This window comes from Myotis lucifugus, unplaced genomic scaffold, assembly GCF_000147115.1.
Source record: "Myotis lucifugus unplaced genomic scaffold, Myoluc2.0 scaffold_6, whole genome shotgun sequence".
NCBI lineage: Eukaryota > Metazoa > Chordata > Mammalia > Chiroptera > Vespertilionidae > Myotis > Myotis lucifugus.
Window position 1 is genome coordinate 1,148,294 of NW_005871054.1, and position 23,365 is coordinate 1,171,658.

A 23,365-nucleotide genomic window follows, 5' to 3' on the forward strand; every position below is an offset into this window, starting at 1 on the left:
CCACCCCCCGCCCGACCTCCCCTGGCGAGAGGGACCCGGACCCCACCCCCTCTGCCTCCTCCCCGGCTCCCAGCCGGCGGAGTTTCGGTCCTGACGGGCCGGCGCCGAAGCTCCCTGCTCGCCCGGGATCGGGCCGGCAGCCGGCTCCCCTCCAGCCCCCGCGGCGGCCTCCAACGCCGTTCTCGCCGCTCTGGGGTCCGGGCCCTGGAGCTCCCACCCCCTCCTTCGACGCGGCCCCCAAACTTTCTTTGTACAGCCGGGCCCATAGCCCCCTTTTGATGCTACTGGAATAATTTAAATTTAAAAAAAAAATCATTTTTCTTCCTGGAGAAGGCTCACCCACAGGATAACTCAGTGTTGTGCAGTTTGACAATTTAGCTCGCAGTATTTTGTTCAATAATTAATGTCCTTCAGTTCTGCTGCTTTGATGCAAGGGCAGGCCCTCCCCGCCGCCGCCGAGGGAGCTCGTGCCCATTGTAATTGACCATTCGGTCTGTCCGTGTGCCGAGTTCAGGATGGTATATTTAGAGTTTTGGCCCAGCCGGGTTGCATTTTTTTAAAAAATTCCCCTTTAACCAGCTTTATTTATTATTATTTTTTAATTGAGGCTTTCCTTACTTTCGAAGAGTTAAAGTGTATGGAGTGTTGTTGTTGTTTTTTAATTGGCTCTATTTCTGATTGGTCAAACCCCAGGGCAATCTTCATAGTACATGTTTACAAGGCCAGCGATGATGGGATGGTGACTGGGAAGTGTGTGACTGTGAAAACTGAAGCTTTTGATGGACATTCAGGTTGACTTTATGGGGAGTTCTAATTGGAAGAGTACTTGAGAGCCTTGGTCATTTCTAAGCATTTATGATAGAACAGGAAGGATAATGGGATTTGTGTGTTTGACTGTATTCATATTGTAGTCAGAGTCCCGCTTTCCTACCAGGAGGTATTACTTGATGGTTCATTGTGATCATCATTGTTCACAATAGGTTCGGGTAAAAAAATATCAATATGTGCAAATTTGGGGTCGTTGATAGTTGTGGTTTTGGAGATTAGATGTTTGCAATTTAATGTGATTTGGCTATTTTTAAATTGTGCTCTGGAAACTTCAGAATTATTACATCACCAGGACAGACATTGTAGTCTGAGGATCACTTTTAAAAGAAATGAAATGTATTTGAATGGTTTTCTTTATAAAGAATGTATCACAACAGAACTATAAAGACTGTCCATGTTCTCTTGTTGTTGACCATGTTAATATATTTTGTATTGTTACTTTAGCCTTTAGCTTTCTGAAGTGTTTTTTATTGCTTTCAAATCACCCAAAGTTTACTAGGAAAAGATTAATTTGCATATATTGACTTTCTAGAAAAGTTAAAATTTATTTCTGAATAGGTATTATGTTTTTAATAATTTCAGGATTAAAATAAAATCTTATAACTCATGAAATGGCCAAATGTGCAGAATTTGTCCTTAATCACATTTTTTCTATCAATAAAAATTGATAAAGTAATTTTTCCTGCTTTTATAAAGTTGTACAACTACCACCATAATCAATCCTAGAACATTTCATCACTCCAAAAAGAAAACTGCTCATCATTAGCAGTTACTCCCCATTCTCCCCACTCCACCCCAGACCTAAGCAACTACTGATCTACTTTTCATCTCAATATTTGCCTCTGTGGTTCATTCATATAAATGGTATCAGCTCATAGCTTGAGAAGTTTTTGTTTTAAAATTCACATGTTAAAAATATTTGAGTCAGAATAAGCAACTGGTCACTGGTATTAAGCGATGCTTTAAACAACTGACATATTTTTTGGTTATATTCAGCATAGATTAATATACGTGTGGAGAAAGAAAAAAGCATGAATGGCTTCAGTGATCGTAAGAGGCTGTCGGTCAGCTGGGAGTCAATAAGTAAAAGCTGAAAGAATATTTTTGTCAATAAGTAAAACCTGAGAGTATTAGGATATTAAGGTAGGAAAAATACCTTAAAGGTCATCAGCTTATTTCCTGCTTGCTTCACAAATAGATGGCAAGAAATCTGAAGAGTGGAAGCTTGAATCTCTGGGATGCATGGCTCAAGAACCACAATGTGGTCATGAAGGGCAAGAAATAGGGATTTGTAAGTTAGAATTGTTTAGGTTCTCTTGTATATGTATGCATTCATGCATGCGTGTATGTACTGTATTTGACATTTTACTAGCAGAGGAGGGAGAGAACTCTGGACATTTTACTAGCAGAGGGAGGACTAATGTATACACATATGTGAAATCCATGTTACAAAATCCTCTAAAAATGCTTTAATCTAAAGAGGCTGGCATATATATTATTTAAGTATCTTCTAGAACCATTACCATCTTATTTTTAAAAATCCAAATTTTAAAAATGAAATTGTAATTAACAGGGCTGGTTGGAGACCTCCTTTTTTAAAGACCCAGGGCCCTAACATCTAAACCAGTGGTTCTCAAGCAGGAGTGATTTTGCCTCCAAGGGACATCTGGCAGTGTCTGGAAACATTTTTTATTATCACAATTGAAGGTGGGGTGCTGTTGGCATGCAGGAGGCGGCTGATCGATGTTTCTCTCCCATCGATGTTTCTAACTATCTATCTCTCTCCCTTCCTCTCTGTAAAAAAATCAATAAAATATATTTAAAAAATAAATAAATAAATAAAGACCCAGGGCCCTAACATCTAAACCAGTGGTTCTCAAGCAGGAGTGATTTTGCCTCCAAGGGACATCTGGCAGTGTCTGGAAACATTTTTTATTATCACAATTGAAGGTGGGGTGCTGTTGGCATCCAGCCAAGAAATGTTGATAAGCATCCTACATTGAACAGGACATATCTTACCGTACCCACGCAACAAAGAATTATCTGACCCAAAATGGCAGTAGTATTGTTCTAAACCAGCTGTGGGCAAACTACGGCCTGCGTTTGAAATGAATAAAACTAAAAAAAAAAAAAAGACCGTACCCTTTTATGTAATGATGTTTACTTTGAATTTATATTAGTTCACACAAACACTCCATCCATGCTTTTGTTCCGGCCCTCCGGTCCAGTTTAAGAACCCATTGTGGCCCTCGAGTCAAAAAGTTTGCCCACCCCTGTATCTAAACCATGGTTTGCATGATTTTGGTAAGGGCCTGAGCAGGTGGTAAAATACTCTGTGGACACTGATTGGTGGATCAGATTAACCCTTTAGGTTCTCTAGCAACTTTCTTTGTAGGGGGAGGCAGTTGAGAGAAAAGTAAAAGGAAATCTATGACTCAACACAGATATTCTTTTTTATTTTTTATTTATTTTTTTACAGAGAGGAAGGGAGAGAGATAGAGAGTTAGAAACATCGATGAGAGAGAAACATCGATCAGCTGCCTCCTGCACACCCCCCACTGGGGACGTGCCCGCAACCAAGGTACATGCCCTTGACTGGAATCGAACCCGGGACCCTTGAGTCTGCAGGCCAATGCTCTATCCACTGAGCCAAACCGGTCAGGGCCAGATATTCTTTTTTAAAAAAATTAAATCTTTATTGTTGAAAGTATTACATATGTCCCCTATTTTCCTCCATTGACGCGTTTAAGCACACCCCATCCCCTGCCCCATATTGTCTGTTATGCATATATGCATACAAGTTCTTTGGTTGAGCTCTTTCCACCCACCTGATCTCACCCATGTACCTCCGCCTTCCCTCTGAGATTCCACAGTCTGTCTCATGCTTCTACTAGTATGTCTCTGGATTTATTTTGTTCATTAGATTCCACATATAAGTGAGATCATGTGATACTTGTCTTTCTCTGAATGAAGGTATTCTTTAGTTTGTTTTGTCTTCAAACCTGAAGAAAAATTTATTTATTTATTTATTTATTTATTGAATGTATTGGGGTGACATTGGTTAATAAAATTATATAGGTTTCAGGTGTACAATTCTATAATACATCACCTATATATTATACTGTATATTCACCACCCCAAGTCAAGTCTCCTTCCATCACCATTTATCCCCACTATACCCTCTTCTACCTCCTCTGTGAAGAAAAAAAATGTTTCCCTGGAAATGGCAGCTTTATTTTACTATAAATTTGAACTACTATTATGTTTTGAATTGTTGGTTACTGGAGCATAGGTTTTTTTGAAATTGGAAATAAACACAGTATAGTAGTAGTTTATCTAGAAGTTATTTTTTTTTCATGGTAGCATCAACTGCCAAAGAAAAGAGAAGTAGGCTGTTTTAAAATTAATGTCCAAAATGTTTCAAAGCTTATACATGAATGTCATCTTTTTTTCTTATAGGCCCCAGTTTTGGCTCTTTAATTTGTTTTTAACATCTCAATTTGGTGGTGAAAGAAGAAAAGATTGACAGTGGGATCACTTTTGCTATGTACCTGCTTTATGACCTTAGGTGAATTATTCAATCTTTCTGAGCCTCAATTTTCTCATCTATAAATAGGAATAATGATAATTACTGCATTATAAGGTTATTGTGAGAATTGAGTGAGGTAATGAGTGTTAAGGTGCTATGTCAACTATAAAACACCTGTGTGTAACAGTTAGTTACTATACCTGAAACTATTGTTATATCAATTACTAGAGGCCTGGTGCATGAAAATTCATGCACTGAGGAGGGGTCCCTCAGCCCGGCCTGCCCCCTCTCACAGTCCGGGAGCCCTCAGAGGCGGGAGGCAACCGGGTGATCAGGGGAAGGCGACGCCCCATCATACCTCTGCTGCTGCCACTGCCAGCAGCGCAAGCCTTGGCCGGCCCTACTTACCTGTGCCTCGGGTGGCCCTGGGCAGCTGGGGGGCTGAAGGGACTGGGGGACTCCGGAGGCAGGCATGCAGACCGGCCGGGCCTGTCTGGGGGTGGGCCCGGCCTTGCTGCGGGCCTGCCATCCCAGCAGGGCTGAAGGGACTGGGTGGCGCCATCTTGTGGCTGTGGGCACTGCCATCTCTGAGGGCATGGCAGTCAATTAGCATATTCCCTCCTTATTGGCTGTGAGTACTGCCATCTTTGAGGGTTTGGCAATCAATTAGCATATTCCCTTCTTATTGGCTGTGGGCACCGCCATCTTTGAGGGCGTGACAGTCAATTAGCATATTCCCTCCTTATTGGCTTTGGGTGCCGCCATCTTTGCAGCCTGCTGCTCACTCGTTTGGTCGTCCCTCACTAACCCCCCTGCCGGCCTGGTCGCCCCACGTAGCCCGCTGCTCAGTTGTATGGCCGTCCCTCACTAACCCCCCTGCCTGCCTTGTTGCCCCACACAGCCTGCTGCTCAGTTATTTGGCCGCCCCTCACTAACCCCCCTGCCGGCCTGGTTGCCCCACACAGCCTGTTTGGTCATCTGTTCGGTTGTGATGGTTGCTTAGGCTTTTATATATATAGATAGATACCTCAATTTAAAAAAGTTAGTTACTTGTTTCAGAAGAATCAAAATAGAAGGGGATAGAGAAGGTGCCAAAGGCAGGAATAATATAGATAGCAAGGCAGAGAACAGTGACTGCTAACAGCCTCTCTAGAGAGAAGAGAGAAATTCTAAAAATATATTGATAACAAACTAGCAAAAGAACTAGTATTATTATTATTTTTTTAAAATATATTTTATTGATTTTTTTACAGAGAGGAAGGGAGAGAGATAGAGAGTTAGAAACATCGATGAGAGAGAAACATCGATCAGCTGCCTCCTGCACATCTCCCACTGGGGATGTGCCCGCAACCCAGGTACATGCCCTTGACCGGAATCGAACCTAGGACCCTTCAGTCCGCAGGCCGATGCTCTATCCACTGAGCCAAACCGGTTTCGGCAGAACTAGTATTATTACCATAATTAGAAGCTCTTTAATATAAGGACAAACTGATTTCCTTTAGTAGCACCTGAGAGTATCACTGTTATAAAAGAGTATAAAACTGATTGTTATAATGGTGAAATTAAGTTATCAAGAAAAGATTACCTTGTTTTCAAAATATGCTATTTGAAAACATATAATTTCAGAATTAAATTTTGCAGAAGTTACTTATTTGTACAAAAATATTTTAGCCTTTTTTTGAGAGTAAGCTACAGTTATCTGGATTAATTCCCTTGTTGGGAATAATTCTTTCTGTCTTCATTTGTTATTCATGCCTTCCTTTAGGTCTGAAGGGGTTTTTTTTCTACCACTGATAAGTGCTCTTCAAATGTGAAGATTTGCCTGAACAAAGGTTTTAAACCTACCCACTATTTGTAAAATCTATCTTTTTAGATTTGTTTCCTTTTCTGTTATTTTCCAACATCTTTTTACACACAAAAAAAATGCTTTTATTTTTCAACATGTCCAGTGGTCCATAGTTTGTTCTGTAGCATTTAAAATTGAATTAACTAAAATACATGAAATGAATGGGGGGAAATCTAATCTCTTACAATTTTGTTAACCGGGTAACTCTCCTTCACAGTCATACAAAAAGTAAGACTGCAGGTAAGCAGAGCTGGAGCTTTTCAGTGATATTTTTCTGGGGTAGCATGAGGGTAGAATAGTTTGAGACAGTATTCAGAATAAGTCAAGTGGTGAACTTAATATATGGTGTACTTGCCTTGGCCAGTGTGGCTCAGTTGGTTGGAGTGTCTTCTATCTTGTGTACTGGAAGGTCTTGGGTTTGATTCCTGGTCAGCTCACATACCTAGATTGCCTGTTTGATCCCCGTTGGGGCACCTGCCGCAGACAAGCAAACCATAGTTTTTTTTCTCTATCTCTATCTCTATGTCTACCTCTATCTCTATCTCTTTCTCTCCTCCCCACCCCCGCTCCCTCGCCCCTCCCTTTCCCTCTCCCCCTCTCTCTCCTTCTCTTTCTCCCTCTCTAACATAAATAAAAATAAATTTAAAAAATATGGCGGACTTAAAAAATTGGATTATAGAAAGTGGGAATTTTTCAGGGGAAAAAAAATGCCACCAATTTGGAGAATTTTATGTTCAAATAGTTGGCTTTTTGACTGAAAGGAAGTTCAGAGAGTGGGTGTTTGTATATGAATATTGTAATGATGCATCATATTTTATGAGTTTTTTCCTGTGGAGTATATAAAGTAAAATTTAGAAATCAAAATAATTATGTCAAGAAAGTTGATGCCCTGGTTTGTTTGTGTGTTTTTTCTTTCAAGTTGGCTAACCTGAAGGGTAGATTGGGCTCAGTTTGTGAAGATTTTAGACTTGATAGACTTAATATATACCACTGTCAAAGAATACTTAAAGAGAGTGATCTAATCAGATCTGAATTTTAGAAAGATGATTCTGAAGTTGAGATTAGGAACAGAGAAAGACTTTTGGTAGGAGACTCTCACAGTAGTCTAATCCGCAAATAAAACTGTGAACTAGAGCAGTGGCAGTTGGAATGGAGAGCAAGTCATGAATTTGTAATGAATTTTGGAAGTAGAATCCAAAGGACAGTCCAAGTTGGTATAGAAATTAAAGAATGTAAAGAGGTTAGAGAGAGTCAAGAGGCTCTACAGCAGTGGTTCTCAACCTTCCTAATGCCGCAACCCTTTAATTCAGTTCCTCATGTTGTGGTGACCCCCAACCATAAAATTATTTTCGTTGCTACTTCATAACTGTAATTTTGCTACTGTTATGAATCGTAATGTAAATATCTGATATGCAGGATGTATTTTCATTGTTACAAATTGAACATAATTAAAGCATAGTGATTAATCACAAAAACAATATGTAATTATATATGTGTTTTCCGGTGGTCTTAGGCGACCCCCGTGAAAGGGTCATTCGCCCTCCAAAGGGGTCGCGACCCACAGGTTGAGAACCGCTGCTCTACAGTTTCCAGCTTGGTAAACTGCATAATTGGTGTTGCCATTAACTAGCTAGAGAAGGAATAAATTATTGGCAGGTGTAAGAGAGGAGTAAAGATGGTAGATGAGTTTAAGTTTTGGATGTATTGAATTTTAGGTATCTGTGAGACTTGTAAGGGAAGATGCCCAGTAGGCAGTTAAAATTTGGGTGTGAGATACTGAAAAGAGGTTAGAACTGCAGAATGATCTGGAATCTATCTAGTTTTCTCCATCTTTTCTACCATTATCTGAGATTAGGCTACACTCATCTCTCAACTAGATTATTGCATGTTTACTATCTGGTCTCTTTTAGTCTTAGATTTCTCTAATACTAGTACATACATTCTCTGTGCTATAATCAGGGATCTTTCTAAAGGGCAACTAAATTATTTCTGTGACTTTTATTCTTAAGATGAAATCCATATTATTATTTCTAACAAATTTATAAATTCATTTATTTTCTCAACTTATCTCTCCAGTTTAATGACTCTCCATAACTACCTCCTTCCCCCAAGTATATAACTTTCTCAGAAATACTGACTTACTTGTAGTTTCTGGCAATAGGCTCTCTATTCCCTCCAAGCCTTTGCACATAGTTTCCTGTTCCTGGAATGTTTTCCTTGTCACGCTCTTCCTCCCTTCCATTTGTCTGTCACATTTCTACTTATCTTCAGTTCTTGGTAAACTTTCATTGGTTTATTATTATTCAAAAATTTCAAACCCACAGAAAGGTCAAAAGGATAGTAGAGTGAAGACCTCCACACACACATTTTCCTTTTGTCAAATCTGAAAACAGAATGTAGATATCATGATGCTTCACCCCTAAATATGTAAGTATGCAATCTCCCTATTACTGGGACATTGTCTTACACAACCACAATACCATATGACATCTAAAAATAACAGTTGCTCAACAACCTTATTTAACATTGCGTCCATACTTAGAATTTTCTCATTTGTCTCAAAATTCTTTATAGCACCCCCCTACCCCCAATACAAGATTCAGTCAAGGTTCACACATTTGGTTGTTATGTCTCTTTAGTCTCCCTCAATCTGGACTAGTCCCACTGCCTCCCTCTTTTCCTTGTGTTCTCTTTTGAAAAGTAAAGGCATTTGTCCTCAAGTATATTCCATATTCTGAATTAATCTTTTTCTTCATGATTAGATATTTCTGGTGGGAATACCACAAAGGCCTGGCCGGATGGCTCAGTGGTTGAGTGTCAACCTATGAACCAGGAGGTCACGGGTTCGATTCCCAGTCAGGGCACATGCCCGGGTTGCAAGCTCCATCCCCAGTGTGGGGCATGCAGGAGGCAGCCGATCAATGATTCTCTCTCATCATTGATGTTTCCATCTCTCTCTCCCTCTCCCTTCCTCTCTGAAATAAAAAAAAGAAAAAAAATTGAAAAAAAAAAAAAGAATACCACAAAGATCATATGTATACTTACCATTTTATCACTTCAAGAAGCACATAACATAAGCCTATCCCCCTGTTGGTGATTCAAGCTTGATCACTTGGTAAAGGTGAGAACTGATAGATCTCTTGACTGTTTATTTAAATAATTCATAGGATGATATTTTTAGACATGTAAATATCCTGTTCCTAACAACCCTTTAAACCAGTGGATTTAGCGTCCATTAATGATCCTTGTTTGAATCACTCATATTGTATTGGATGATTAAACATGGTAACTTTCTAATTCTTTCATTCCATCTACATTTATTATTTTCATTGACTTTTGAAGGCAGTGAGATCAGGTTAAGTGAAGACTGAATATAAGCAATTGAATTTAAAAATCAGGCCATTCTTTACGTTTTCCAGAGCCAAGTGAGTGCTGGAAATGGAAGACATTGCTAAGGAGGTAGACTAAAGAGACTAGAAGTTTACCAATGAAGAGGAGGTAAGAAGTAGCTTGAGGAGATAGAGTTGAGAGAAAGAACTTAAATTTAGTGCTTGAACTTTTTTTGATGGGCCAATGAGATTAAATTAGTGTGAGGGAATAATAGAATAAATTGTATGAATTGGGAAGAAGTGAGATTAAGAACAGCTGGTTGGGGGATTAACACTGGAAAAGAGTAGACATCTGTGCTATACCTCAGAAAGTTAGGAGTTGTGTAAAAGTGAGAATTAGACATGTTTGGATATGAAGGGGAGAAGTCAGATGTAAGGATTTTTTTTGGGGAGGGTATGAAGTAAAAAGCTTACTTTTTAAGCATGGAATTGATGAAGGAAAGCTAGGGGACATGAGAGTGCTGAAAGTTTATTATAAATACTCTGGGAACTGGGAACAAGAAGGGTTTCACAGTAAGTGAAAAGATGCTGAGCAGGGCTTCATCCGAGATTGGAACTTAGAAATTTATAATTTGCATGTTTTACATAGTTTTTCTCTGGCAGTGTTCTGCAGCCAGGAGCAAAGCAAAAAGGTTATATTGAAGATGGATGAGGGGAGGAGATAATTGAAGATATAAGGGAGACTGTTGGGATATAATTGACCATGGGATCTAAGCTAAGTAGGGAAGCTAGTAAGGCTGAACTGGGCTAAGAGACCCAAATAATGCGGAGGAGTGTAGAGGTGATGTCATGAGTAATATAGTCATCAATGACACAAAGGAATAAAATAAAGCATCCAAGTTTATATTTGGTTTTCATTGAATTTTTTTCATGCTAGTGACTGATTTTTATCGTAGTACAGTTTTGTCAGTCCTAGGCCTGTGGACTCTTAATTTCAGTGGCTGCTCTATCATGTTACTTTAGTACAGTGGTTCTCAACCTTGGCTGCACATTAGAATCACCTGGGAAGATTCTAATGTGCAGCCAAGGTTGAGAACCACTGCTTTAGTATATTAAGTCTGATAAGTGCCTGGGAAAAAAGACATTGCTTTTATTTTGAATAGTATCTAGATTCCAAATGTGTACGTATTTATTGTCTTTGAGGATATTTTTGAAAATTTATTCCTGATAAAGATATCACACATGAAATACCACTTATTTATTTATTTATTTATTTATTTTTATTCTAATTTAAAAATATATTTTATTGGTTTTTTATGGAGAGGATGGGAGAGGGATAGAGAGTTGGAAACATCGATCAGCTGCCTCCTGCACGCCCCCTACTGGGGATGTGCCCGAAACCAAGGTACATGCCCTTGACTGGAATCGAACCTGGGACCCTTCAGTCCACAGGCCGACGCTCTATCCACTGAGCCAAACCAGTCAGGGCAAAATGCCACTTATTTATAGCCATTTAAAATGTTTAAATTTAATATTACAAAGTTATATTTTTTATCCTTCTAGCCAAGATTATCTCTTATTATTTAATTTTGTCACTAAATTAAACATAAATACAGAACTTCAGGAAATATGTAGTCAGAATTAACTGCAAAGCACAGGATATCATAAATGTCAAGTGAGAGTATAAAGAAAAACCAAGTAGATTAGTACAACTTTGTTCTTATTTTCTGGGTTTCTTTGGTTTCTTCCATACTCTTTAATGTCTAAGATGAGTAGACAGGTACTTATTTATGACAGCCTTGATTTGTTAGTATTTTTGAAAGCCCAGATATTTATGCTTAAAATTTAGCTTCATTATTTGAGATTGTCAGCAATAATGTATATGACACATAATTTTTAAAAATTTAAGTACTTTTAAAAATAGTGATTAAACTAGATTTTGTCAGGTGACAAATCTTATAACTAATAGTATATGAGTTTATTGTTGTGTGTATGCTGTAAAAGAAGCTTAATTATATCACTTTTTGGAAATTGACTCTTAAAATTCCAAAAGTATTGTGGGAAGGACTTTTTAAAATATGAGACATTTGAGATATTTTAAATTTCTGTGATTAAAAATAACAACCTCTACTGATTTCTGTTAAGTCAGTCTTTGGTAGGACATTACAGTATGGTTCTTTTTTTTTCTTGACTATATCAGTACTTCTAAATTTTGGGAAATCAAGTTTGCCATTTTTTTGTTTGCTTTTAAGAAAAATAGCATTGAGTATTGAATTTTTCTTTTTTACTAAATTTAAATTCATTGTATAAAAAATTGCTACCTCCATCCAGCTCCAGTGTAAAAATATTTCCCACTTTATGCATATTTTCTCAAATTACAAATAGATGTTATAAAAGTTCATTAGTAAGTTATTTATTTATAATTTGGAACACATTTTCTGTTGAAAGTGTTAAAATGATGCCCCCTGGCAGCATATTTATTCCACATTGAAGCTCAAGATTTATCCCTTTGCTAAGAAAATATATTAAATGATACTGATGAAAATGTATAGTGTCTCTTTACTTGAAGAATGTTTTTCTAGCAGTCCCAGTTTTATAAAATTCTTTGTAACTAAAAAAATAAAGTATTAAAAAATTGGTATCACAATCAGATGCTAATTATCGCTACCTTTATTTTTAACATAAGATGGACATAAATGATAATTATTTATTACTGTAAATAATTATTAGATCAGTAATTGATCTGATAAGGAGAAAAAGAAGAAAGAACTGAAATGTATGGGAGGCAGTAGTGAAATAACTGTTTGTTTGGGGGTTTTTTTTTGAGAGGCAGTGTAATGTAGAGACAGAGGCATGAAATTAAAATCAGAAGATCTGGTCCTTGCTGGTTTGGCTTAGTGCAGCGGTTCTCAACCTGTGGGTCGCGACCCCTTTGGGGGTCGAACGACCCTTTCACAGGGGTTGCCTAAATACATCCTGCATATCAGATATTTACATTACGATTCATAACAGTAGCAAAATTACAGTTATGAAGTAGCAACGAAAATAATTTTATGGTTGGGGGTCACCACAACATGAGGAACTGTATTAAAGGGTCGCGGCATTAGGAAGGTTGAGAACCACTGGCTTAGTGGATGGAGCGACTGAAGGGTCCTAGGTTCGATTCTGGTCAAGGGCATGTACTTCGGTTGCAGGTATGTTCCCTGGCCCTGGTCGGGGTGTGTGTAGGAGGCAACCAATCCATGTGTCTCTCTCACATTGATGTTTCTCTCTGTCTCCCCGTCTCCCTCCACTCTCTAAAAATCAATGAAAAAATATCCTCAGGTGAGGATTAACCAAAAAAAAAAATTAAAAAAATCTAAAGATCTGAATGCAACTACCATCTTCACAGTTAACTAGTTAAATGATCTTTTTAAAAATATATTTTTTGCCAGAACCTGTTTGGCTCAGTGGATAGAGCGTCGGCCTGCGGACTCAAGGGTCCCGGGTTCGATTCTGGTCAAGGGCATGTACCTTGGTTGCGGGCACATCCCCAGTGGGGGGCGTGCAGGAGGCAGCTGATCGATGTTTCTCATCAATGTTTCTGGCTCTCTATTCCTCTCTGTAAAAAAATCAATAAAATATATAAAAAAATATATGTATATATTTTTATTGATTTCAGAGAGGAAGGGAGAGGGAGAGATAGAAAAATCAATAATGAGAGGGAATCATTGATCGGCTGTCTCCTACATACCACCTACTGGGGATCGAGCCTGAAACCCAGGTATGTGCCCTGACAGGGAATTGAATTGTGATCTCCGGATTCATAGGTCGATGCTCAACCACTGAGCCACACCAGTTGGGCTTAAATGGTCTTGAAACCGATTACTCTTGAACCTGTATATTTATCCACACAATGAGGATCATAGATTCATTCATTCACTATTCATTTAGAAATATGTTTCTTGCTATGTTGTTAGAAGACCAACAAAATAATTTGAATAAAAGCAAGCAATTATGAACTGTATAGTATTTAGTCAAATTAGTGATGATGTATTAGTAATTTTTCTTACTGTCTTAACATTGGTTCCCTTTTTCCTGCCGCCTTTACTTCTTTAATTGATAACATATTTTCAATGCATTCTTTGATCTTAGGACAGCACAGAAACTTTAGAACTAGTAGTGGGAGTGAGGCAATCCAGGTTTGTTCAAATTCCAGCTGATTCCCCCCACTCCCTTAAGGGCAATTAGGCGGGGGGGGGGGGGGGTAAGGGTGGAAGGCAACTTTTCTGGATTAGCTTGTTCATTTTCTCTCTGTTGCCTTGACAAAGTCCTGTCTTTCTTGAGGTGGGGCATAGCCTAAAGTGCCTCATAGTTGCTGGGTGTGTGATTAGTCTCTTTCTCTCTGCCTCCATCCCTCCCCCCAATCCCACCCCTTCCCATGTGTATCTAACTTTTCCTCTTCCTCATCTCCTTTCTCCACCTCTTTTCTTTGTTCCTTTTTAATCTCATACTTTGGTTGGTTTCTTGCTGTTTGCCTACAAATATGCTCAGGTTTCCCATGGCCTAAAATATTCTTGCTCAACTGTTAGTCTCTTTTCTTTCACCATCAAAGAGATGTTGATCTTGTTGCCTTTATTACTTCATCTCTTACTTAACCTCTTGTGGAATGGCTTCTGTCCCAACCACTGTCCTAAATTTGTTCTAATCCAGTATCCTTTTTTGAAGTTAGTAATTTCCTTGATCTTGCTCTCTCTGCAGCATGTTGACACTACTGTTTACCCTTTTCTCCTGGACACTTTTTCTTTGGCTCTTGTAAGGATTGTATTTCTGATAGCTTTCTTCCTTTCCTCTTAAGTGTATTTTTGACCACCCCCTGCTCTGAGCTCTCATTAGCCCTCTTTCCCCAAACTTTCTCCCTTTGTAATATTACTTGCCTGTGACTAGCATTATTTACTCTATGTCATTGAATAGAAGCAGGATTCTGTTCACGACAAGAAATAATTTTTTTCCTAAAGCAATATAGTTGTTTTATAGCAATAATCTGCTTTTGAAATAGTCAGTTCTCCATTATTGAAGGCTTTCAGGTGGAGGCAGAGAGAACTCTTGTAAAAAGGATTCATGTATTAAGTAGAAAGTTGAGCCATCCAACTCAGAGATTGTAATTTTTATTTCATCCACTCCACTCCCAAGGATTCAACTTTGGCCTTTATTTAAATGTCTTCCAAAGCATTATTTCCAGCATCTCTGCCTCCTCATCCCTCTTTTCTCCCACAAGCACAGTTTGTGTTATCAAAATAGCTTCTGTTCTAGGCCACCATGCTTTCTAGTTTTATCATCATTGTCCAGGACAATGCTAGTTAAAGGAAAGAAAAAATATGAACAATAAAATGGCAATAAACACATATCTAGCAACAATTGAATCTAATTTTTTCTTTCCTTTAACTAGCATGGATTTGAGGACCACTATTCTATGCTTGGTTACTTTTCTGATATTAGATTATATCTGCCCATATTGGTTTGCTCTCTCTTTTCCCTCTCTACCCCCAAACTAGGGTCACTCAAGCAAAGGACATCAAAGGGAAGGCTCAGGATCCTAAAGTTGAAATTGTTTTAAAACTTTTTAAAAAAGTCTTTGTTGTTGAGAGTATTACAGATGTCCCTTTTCCCCCCTCCTCCCATTGTCCCCCTCCACCTGGTTCCTGCCCCTGCGCCAGGGCTTCACCACCCTATTGTCTGTGTCCATAGGTGATGCATATCTATACTAATAAAAGGGTAATATGCTAATTAGACCGGGAGACCTTCTGGACAAAGCCATGGTGGCGGGGCTGAGGCAGAGGCGGTTAGGGGTGATTGGGCCGGCAGGGGAGGGCAGTTGGGGGTGAGCAGGCCTACGGGACCACTTGAAGTTGTCCCAGAGGCTCCTTACATTATCTTCATATTTTTGGATTCTTTTTTCTTTTTGCTCTCTTCTGATTGGGTGTTTTTTGTTTCCTAATATTCCAAATCATTGATTTGATTCTTGGAATCCTCTACTCTACTGTTGAATCCTTGTATATTCTTCATTTCAGTTAGTGTATGCTTAATTTCTGACTGGTTCTTTTTCATGTCTTTGACATTCTCACTAAGATGTTTGAAAGTCTCATTAAGTCCCTTGAAGCTCTTATGAAGATCCTTTAGTAACCTTATAACTGTGGTTTTGAACTTTGTATCCAATAGTTTGCTTGCCTCCATTTTTTCATTTGTGACATGTTTCTTTTTCTCCACATTTTGGCTGCTTCCCTGTGTTTGTTTCTATGTATTAGGTAGAGCTGCTATGTCTCCTGGAATTAGTAGAGTGGCTTTGTGTAATAGGTGTCCTGCAGGGCCCAGTGGCTCAGCCTCCCTAGTCATCTGAGCTGGGCACTCTTTGTGGACTGTGTGCACAGTCTTGTAGTTGAGCCTTGATTGCTGTTGGCTCACTGGGATGAATTGACCTCTAGACCAATTGGCTCTGAGGACCAGCTGCAACTACAGTGGGAGAGCTGCTGTGCAGGAGACACCCCTATGGAGCAGGACTTGCTTCAGTGGGGCTTTGGTGCTCACTGAGTTCGCCCCTTGAGTGTGTTGCTTGTGGATGTGAAGAGTTGTAATCTGGTATGGTCTGAAGCTGTCTACCGGGTGCACTGGCTCTAGGGCCTCCAGGGATGTGCAAAGCCTGCCATTGCCTGGAGCCACCCAGTAGGAGCTACAGAAAGATCTGCAGATGGCTGCTATTTGTATTGGGTGTGGAAGTGCCCAGGCAAGTGCTATGAAGCAAGGCAGGCTGGTACTAGTGCCAGGTCTTGAGCCTTTTATTGATAGGTTTGGGGCACACTAATACCAGCTGCAGCTTGTGTGAGAGATTTTAGCAAAGTCTGAAGCCTGAGCAAGGACAGGCCATTGATGTGGAAAAGCTGCTGTAAAGAACTTGGGTGGGACTGCAAATTGGATGGGATGGGGTCACAGGGAATCACCAGGGTGGAGCAAACAGTGTGAGCCCTGCTGATGGAGACTCAGATATGGCTGCCAGTTAGCCCTGCAACAGGGGAGGTCCCAGCACCGGAACAATGACCCCTATGAGCACCCCCGTCTGGGACTAAGCTGCCCCCGAGTTCGTGCCTTGATGCCAGAAAATCCAGTTTCTCCCTGTATGTGTCTGGGTCCCCCAAAGCTGCCTGGCACTGGAACTCAGAGGGATCAAGGCCGAGTAATTTCATGTGCTGTCTATTAAGGGGAACACCTGGGTGTACAGCAGCCTGTATGTCACTCAGCCACAATTCCTGCTGGTTTTTACAGCCTAAAGTTATGGGGACTTCTCTTCCCCATAATTGGGGGTCTGGTGTGGGGCTGGACCCCCTGCTTCTTATAGGAGGCCTTCGAGATACCGCTCCTGATTAAAAAAATGTCACATGTGGGTGTCGGACCAGCCCACTCTGAGCCACCTCCCCTGCTGTCAGTTTCAGTGTGCTTTCTTCTTCTTTAGTTGTAAGACTTCCATTCAGCCAGCTTTCAGGTGGTTCTGAATGATGGTTGTTCTGTATTTTAGTTGTAATTTTGATGTGGTTGTGGGATGCGGCCAGTACCGGTGTTTACCTATACCACCATCTTTGTTCTCCTGTTTTAAAACTTTGTATGGCATAGTCCTAATGTTTAATAAGATATTTAATAATAAGAAATTGTAGTAATTGCAATGATTATTGAATGTCTACTGTGTGTCAAGTATTGTGTCATGAACTTACATAGGTTATGTAAGTTATATTTAATTTAAATCTTACAACATTCTTATGAGGAAGATACTATTGCTGTCCCATTTTACAAATGAGGAAACTGAGATTTAGGAGGGTAAGAAAGTTGTCAAAGGTCACACAACTAGGTCACAGAGATCTAATTCATTTTATGGCCAGTTTACTTAAGTGGTATATTATACTGGGTTATGTGAAAGGTAATGATCTAAAATCAAATTTTAGAAAGGCAGGTAATATTATACAAACAAGATAATGTTGTTGTTTTTAAATCTTCCTAGGTGACTCTGTCTGCAACCACAATTGAGAAGGTTAAGCCACTGTCTTTAGAAGGTTAAGGTCATCTTTATTTATCCTTCTCTGATTTTTTTAAAAGTGTTTTTTTTTTTTATTGATTTTAGAGAAAGGAAGGGAGAGGATGAGAGAGATAGAAACATCAATGAGAGAGAAACATTGATTGGCTATCCCTTGCACACTCCCCACTGGGAACCTACCCTGCAACCTGAGCATGTACCTCAATCTGAATCAAACCAGCGACCTTCCAGTGCACAGGTTGACGCCTAACTACCACCAAGCCACACTGGCCTGGCAAGATAATGTATTTTTGACTTGAGTTTTTAGACTGTTTTGAATGTACATGAACCTATATGAGACATTGTTAGTGGCTTGTGTGTTTTTATCTCTTTTTCCACATCAGTTATTCATTTGTTCATTCATTTATTGAACATTCATGCAGTTTATTGATTGTGAATTCTGTGCTGGGTGTGGTATATAGGAAGGTGAATGAAACAAATATAAGTTTACTTTATGATGGGGAGACAGGAAATAAGTAGATAGTTCTAATTTGAGAAAGTACTGTAAAGATCACAAACTATAATGCTAGTGGTAAAGAATAACAGGGTATGTGTATTGCACGGGGGAAAGAAAAAGAGGACATGTGCTTAAATATGGTGGTCAGGAAAGGCCAGTAAGCAAATATAAACACTGTTAAAATTTTGTTGTGTACCTTTTCATACATTATATATAACTATATAAAGTTCTTATATTAAAATGAGATTGTACTGTATATTCTGTTTTATATCTCATAATTGAATCTCTTGAAATAGTAGGTTTTTTGTTTCTTTTTAATCCTCATCTGAGGATATTTTTTCCATTGGTTTTAAGAGAGAGTGGAAGGGAGGGGCGAGGAGAGAGAGAGAGAGAAAGAGAGAGAGAGTAACATCGATTGGTTTATTCCCGCATGCACCCTGACTGGGGCAGGGGATTGAACCTGCAAACTGGATACTTGCCCTTGACCGGAATCGAACCTGCAGCCATGCTGGCCAGGGCAGTAGGTATTTTTTTTTATTTAATCATCTTTTGTTTCACTCCAACTTCTGCAGTTTGGCTTTCACTTCCACTATTGGATGTGACATTGCTTTATGATGTAACTGGTCACTTTTTAATTGCCAAGTCTAAAGGAGTTTTTTTTCTTATTATTTTATTTGAAAACTCTGAGCTGATATTTCTCTCCTGGTTTTTCTCCCACTTTCTAGGATGTTCCTTCTTGTATTTATCACAGTCTTTCATTATATCTTTCTTTTCTGTCTTCAGAAATGGAATTGTCTTAGGTTCTGTACTTGGCCTCCTTACTAATATTCTTCTAGAGTGATGCATTTAACACCAGTGTTTTATTTTTTAATATATTTTATTGATTTTTTTTACAGAGAGGAAGGGAGAGGGAGGGAGATAGACAGTTAGAAACATCGATGAGAGAGAAACATCAATCAGCTGCCTCCTGCACACTCCCTACTGGGGATGTACCCGCAACCAAGGTACATTCCCTTGACTGGAATTGAACCTGGGACCCTTCAGTCCACAGGCCAACACTCTATCCACTGAGCCAAACCAGTTAGGGTAAAGTTCTATAATGACTCACCACAGTCTAGTGGATTGAGTCCAAACTCCTTTGGAAGGTTCCACCCAGCCTAAGAAATATTCATTTTTTTTATCTACAGAAAAAAGAAATGAATGTTTACTGATATTTATTATAAGGATTGATACCAGCACCTTCAGTCAGTACGTATGTTCATTTATCAGATGATCACATCTATATATATACTAGTAGCCTGGTGCACGAAATTCGTGCACATTAAAAGGGAATTAATTGCCCTAACCGGTTTGGCTCAGTGGATAGAGCATCGGCCTTCAGACTCAAGGGTCCCAGGTTTGATTCCAGTCAAGGGCATGTACCTTGGTTGCGGGCACATCCTCAGTGGGGGAGTGTGCAGGAGGCAGCTGATCAATGTTTCTCTCTCATCGATGTTTCGAACTCTCTATCCCTCTTTCTTCCTCTCTGTAAAAAATCAATAAAATATATTTTTTTAAAAAGGGAATTAATTAGCAGAGATATTTTAATATTGCTATTTGCCCTTTCTCTATAATAAAAATGTGAGAGATGAAAGGAAATTAGTAAAATGTATATGAAAATAATATATAAATTTATTAATAAATAAACAGTAACAAAAGGATATAACAACAACAGAGGCTTGATATAAAAACGACAAAAACATGATATGAAAACAACAAAAACATGATATAAAAACAACAGTGATGCAAACAATGACTGATAAAGTGATTAAACTTATTCTAATATCTCCCTGTATACCACATTAAGAGTGAAAACACTTTCAGAGTGCTTGACTAATTTCCCTTGTGATGAAGTACTTAGAACTTTAACTGTAACATCACATGCTCTTCAAACTCGAGAGAAAGCAACATATAACTGACCATGTGCAAAAACGGGTTCAGGTAGGAATCCTACTCTGTCTAGAGTTTGTCCTTGTGATTTATTAATAGTCATCACAAATGCTGGCATCACGGGAAACCGTTGTCGAATCAATTTAAATGGGAGGCCAGTGTCAGATGGGGACAAATTAATTCTTGGAATCAGAACAGCCTCTCCCTCTGCAGATCCTGTTAATACTTCAGCTTCGATAATGTTAGGTCGTAATCTTTTGATAATAAATCTGGTACCATTACAAAGACCCCATTTACTGTTGAGATTTCTCAGTAGCATGATGATTGCACCCACTTTCAATTTTAATTTATGACACGGCATTCCCGAAGGAGTAATACTATTAAGAAATTCAATGGGAAAATTTTCCTTTTCAGCATCATCTGTGGAATCAATGGAATCATCACTCAAATATGTGTTAAAATCTTCGAGTATATCCAAATTTTCTTCATTTAATTTTTGAACATGCTCATTTTTTTGGACAAAGAATTGCACGTTTAGATATATTTTTAATATTATCTATAGCAGTGGTTCTCAACCTTGGCTGCACATTAGAATCACCTGAGAATCTTTTAAAAATCCTGATTCCTGGGCCTCATCCTCCGGAAATTGTTTCTTTGTTATGGGGTGGGGCCACAACATTAGTAACAAAGAAACAGAATTAAAACTTTATTGTGGGGAGCCGCTACAGTGTTTTGGACAGGTTCAAACCTTGGACTGATGAGAGGGCACAATCCTTTCATTGCCACGTGCAAGTTCCAGCTTGGAGGGCAGGGCCCTCCCAGACAATTATAGCCAACAGCTGTAGTTGTAACCTTGAACCTATGGTCCGAACACGTGGCCCCACATGCCTGAGTAATGTAGGCTTGATAGAGTTCAGGTGCATGTAGTTGAGTAGGATTGAAACCCAGGAGAATGTTGTAAACATCTTGGTCACGCCCTTACTTTGCCTTGTAGCATCTGCTATAAAATAAAGGCATGGCTGTGGGCGTGGTTGCTGTCTCTCAGAGAAGCAGCGTCCCACTGAGACCCGGCTTTCATTCCCTTGTCTGTCTTTTCTAAGCCTTTGAGCCGCCCCCACTCAAGTTCACCCTTGGCCGTGCTGGCGCGGCACACTTTATAAAGATACTAGAGGCCTGGTGCACGAAATTCGTACACTCGGGGGGGGGGGCGGGGGAGGGAAGTCCCTCAGCCCTGCCTGCTCTCTCTCGCAATCTGGGAGCCCAGCTGACAGCTTAGGCCCACTCCCTGTGGGGCAGTCAGACATCCTTAGCACTGCCATGGAGGTGGGAGAGGCTCCCGCTACCGCCGCTGCGCTCACCAGCCATGAGCCTGGCTCAGGGTTTCTAGCTGAGCTGCACTTCCCCTGTGGGAGCGCACTGACCACCAGGGGGCAGCTCCTGCATTGAGCATCTGCTCCCTGGTGGTCAGTGCACATCATAACGACTGGTTGTTCCACTGTTTGGTCAATTTGCATATTAGCCTTTTATTATATAGGATGCCTCCACGCTCCCAGGGCAGGTTCCTGCCTCAAACCCCGCCCTTTCAGGAAACAGCTCCGGGAAACAGCTCTGGGGAGGGTGCAGCCATTGCCAAGACAACCCCTGCAGGACTGACTTCCTTCTGCTTGGTCGCGGTGGTTCTGGTCGTGATGAACACCACCCAGGATTTTTATATAAGTAGATAAAAGCCTAAGCAACTGTCCAACCATCTGACCGGTAGCTATGATGCACAATGACCACCAGGGGGCAGACGCTTAACGCAGGAACTGCTGAGCTACAGTGACTTGCCAGCTGCGGTTCTCGGGTGACGCACCTGGAACTAGAGAGGAGGGAGCCTGATTTCGGAGTGTGTCACCCGAGAACCTCCTTCTTGCAGTCCGGGACTCCTCAGGGGATGTTGGAGAACAGGTTTTGGCCGGATCCCCGCAGGCCAGGTTGAGGGACCCCACCGGTGCACGAACCCGTGCACCAGGCCTCTATTTTAAATAGGTGATCAATTATAAGGGAATAATAGTGGTATCTTTCAGTTAGGTCATCCTTGTGATGTAATATAGTTTTCAGGAGTGGTTAATTGGGTTTACAGATTATGTTATCTAGTTTTAACTAAACCAACTTTCACAAAATGTCCAATTAACTTAAAATGACTCTTGTAGGGAAATCACATTTTGGATGAAAGGTAATACTAATAATGGATCCACAAGTGAACAATAAAGTACAGAGCTGGGTTCTCCTCTTACTAGTGCAAGCTCTCCCATAGCCATACATAAAAGCGTTCAAAAGAGTTTTCAAATTTAAGAATTCTTGTGGGTTTTTTAACATCCCTCCCCACCCAAAAAAAAGCATTTCAAATTTACTAATCCTTTCAGAGATGACATGTGACTGACAGTAATATTTAACTGAACAGTTAGTTGAACATACACACTCACACTCTTAATCTGTTCCTGAAAGGTGTCTTTCTTTTTAAATAATGAGTGAGAAAATAGGTTATTTTCTAGAAACACTCAAGCTATGATAAATGTATTTTGAAAATGTATGTTTGAAATCTTTCATCATTATGTAATTTTGTTAAATGGTGAACTCTTTAAAAACCAGAAATGGACTTTTCTAACTTGTTTTAAAAACCTCAAAATAGAGAGTTCAGAAAGTATAATTATTGCTGGTGGGTGAAACTCTCCTGCCATTTGGGGGAGCGAGATTCTTGGGGTGCATTTTCAGAATCCCCCACAGAAGGATGGAATGTGGAAGAGGGCTTTACTTGCATGGAGTTACATTTCTGGGATTCCGAAGTTCCCTGTGCCTTAAAGCCAGTCCTGGAAGAGGGGCACCTGGGAGTTTAGTAGAGTCAGAAAGAAGGCAAGTATCCAGAGCTTCCGTTCCATGTTGTAGTTGGGTGTGGTTTGGCATTCAGCCAGATTAAAGTCCATTAGTCCATGTGTGGAGCCCAATATGGCCATATGCCATTTGGGTAGAGGGAAGAGGAGTGCCCTGCAGCAGGAGTCCCTAGAGCAGTGATGGCGAACCTATGACACGCTGTCAGAGGTGACACGCGAACTCATTTTTTTGGTTGATTTTTCTTTGTTAAATGGCATTTAAATATATAAAGTAAATATCAAAAATTTAAGTCTTGGATTCTCACAGCCAATTGGCCTGGAGGCCAATCCCTCCCAGTGTTACTTACAACAATTAAGGCTTAACTACAACAAGACTGTGCACAAAGACCACAAGGGGGAGCACCAGGAGTGTCCTCCTCAGGTAATTGGGGAGGCTGAACCACTGGGCCCTATAGGACACTTAGCACAGAAAACCACTTTAT

At 39.9% G+C, this 23,365-nt stretch overlaps 1 protein-coding gene across 4 annotated transcripts in view; it reads left to right on the forward strand.

Moving 5' to 3' along the window:
- Positions 1-4,136: 4,136 nt before the first annotated feature.
- The window catches only part of VPS54 (VPS54, GARP complex subunit), a 90,619-nt gene continuing 71,390 nt past the window's right edge, over positions 4,137-23,365 (forward strand). Inside the window, exon 1 of one of the 4 annotated variants that reach the window (XR_002826870.1) lies at positions 4,137-4,396. The gene's annotated coding sequence lies outside the window, so the exon portion shown is untranslated. The remainder of the gene's footprint in view (positions 4,397-23,365) is intronic. The other 3 variants (XM_023746398.1, XM_023746393.1, XM_023746385.1) reach the window with 3 other exon arrangements.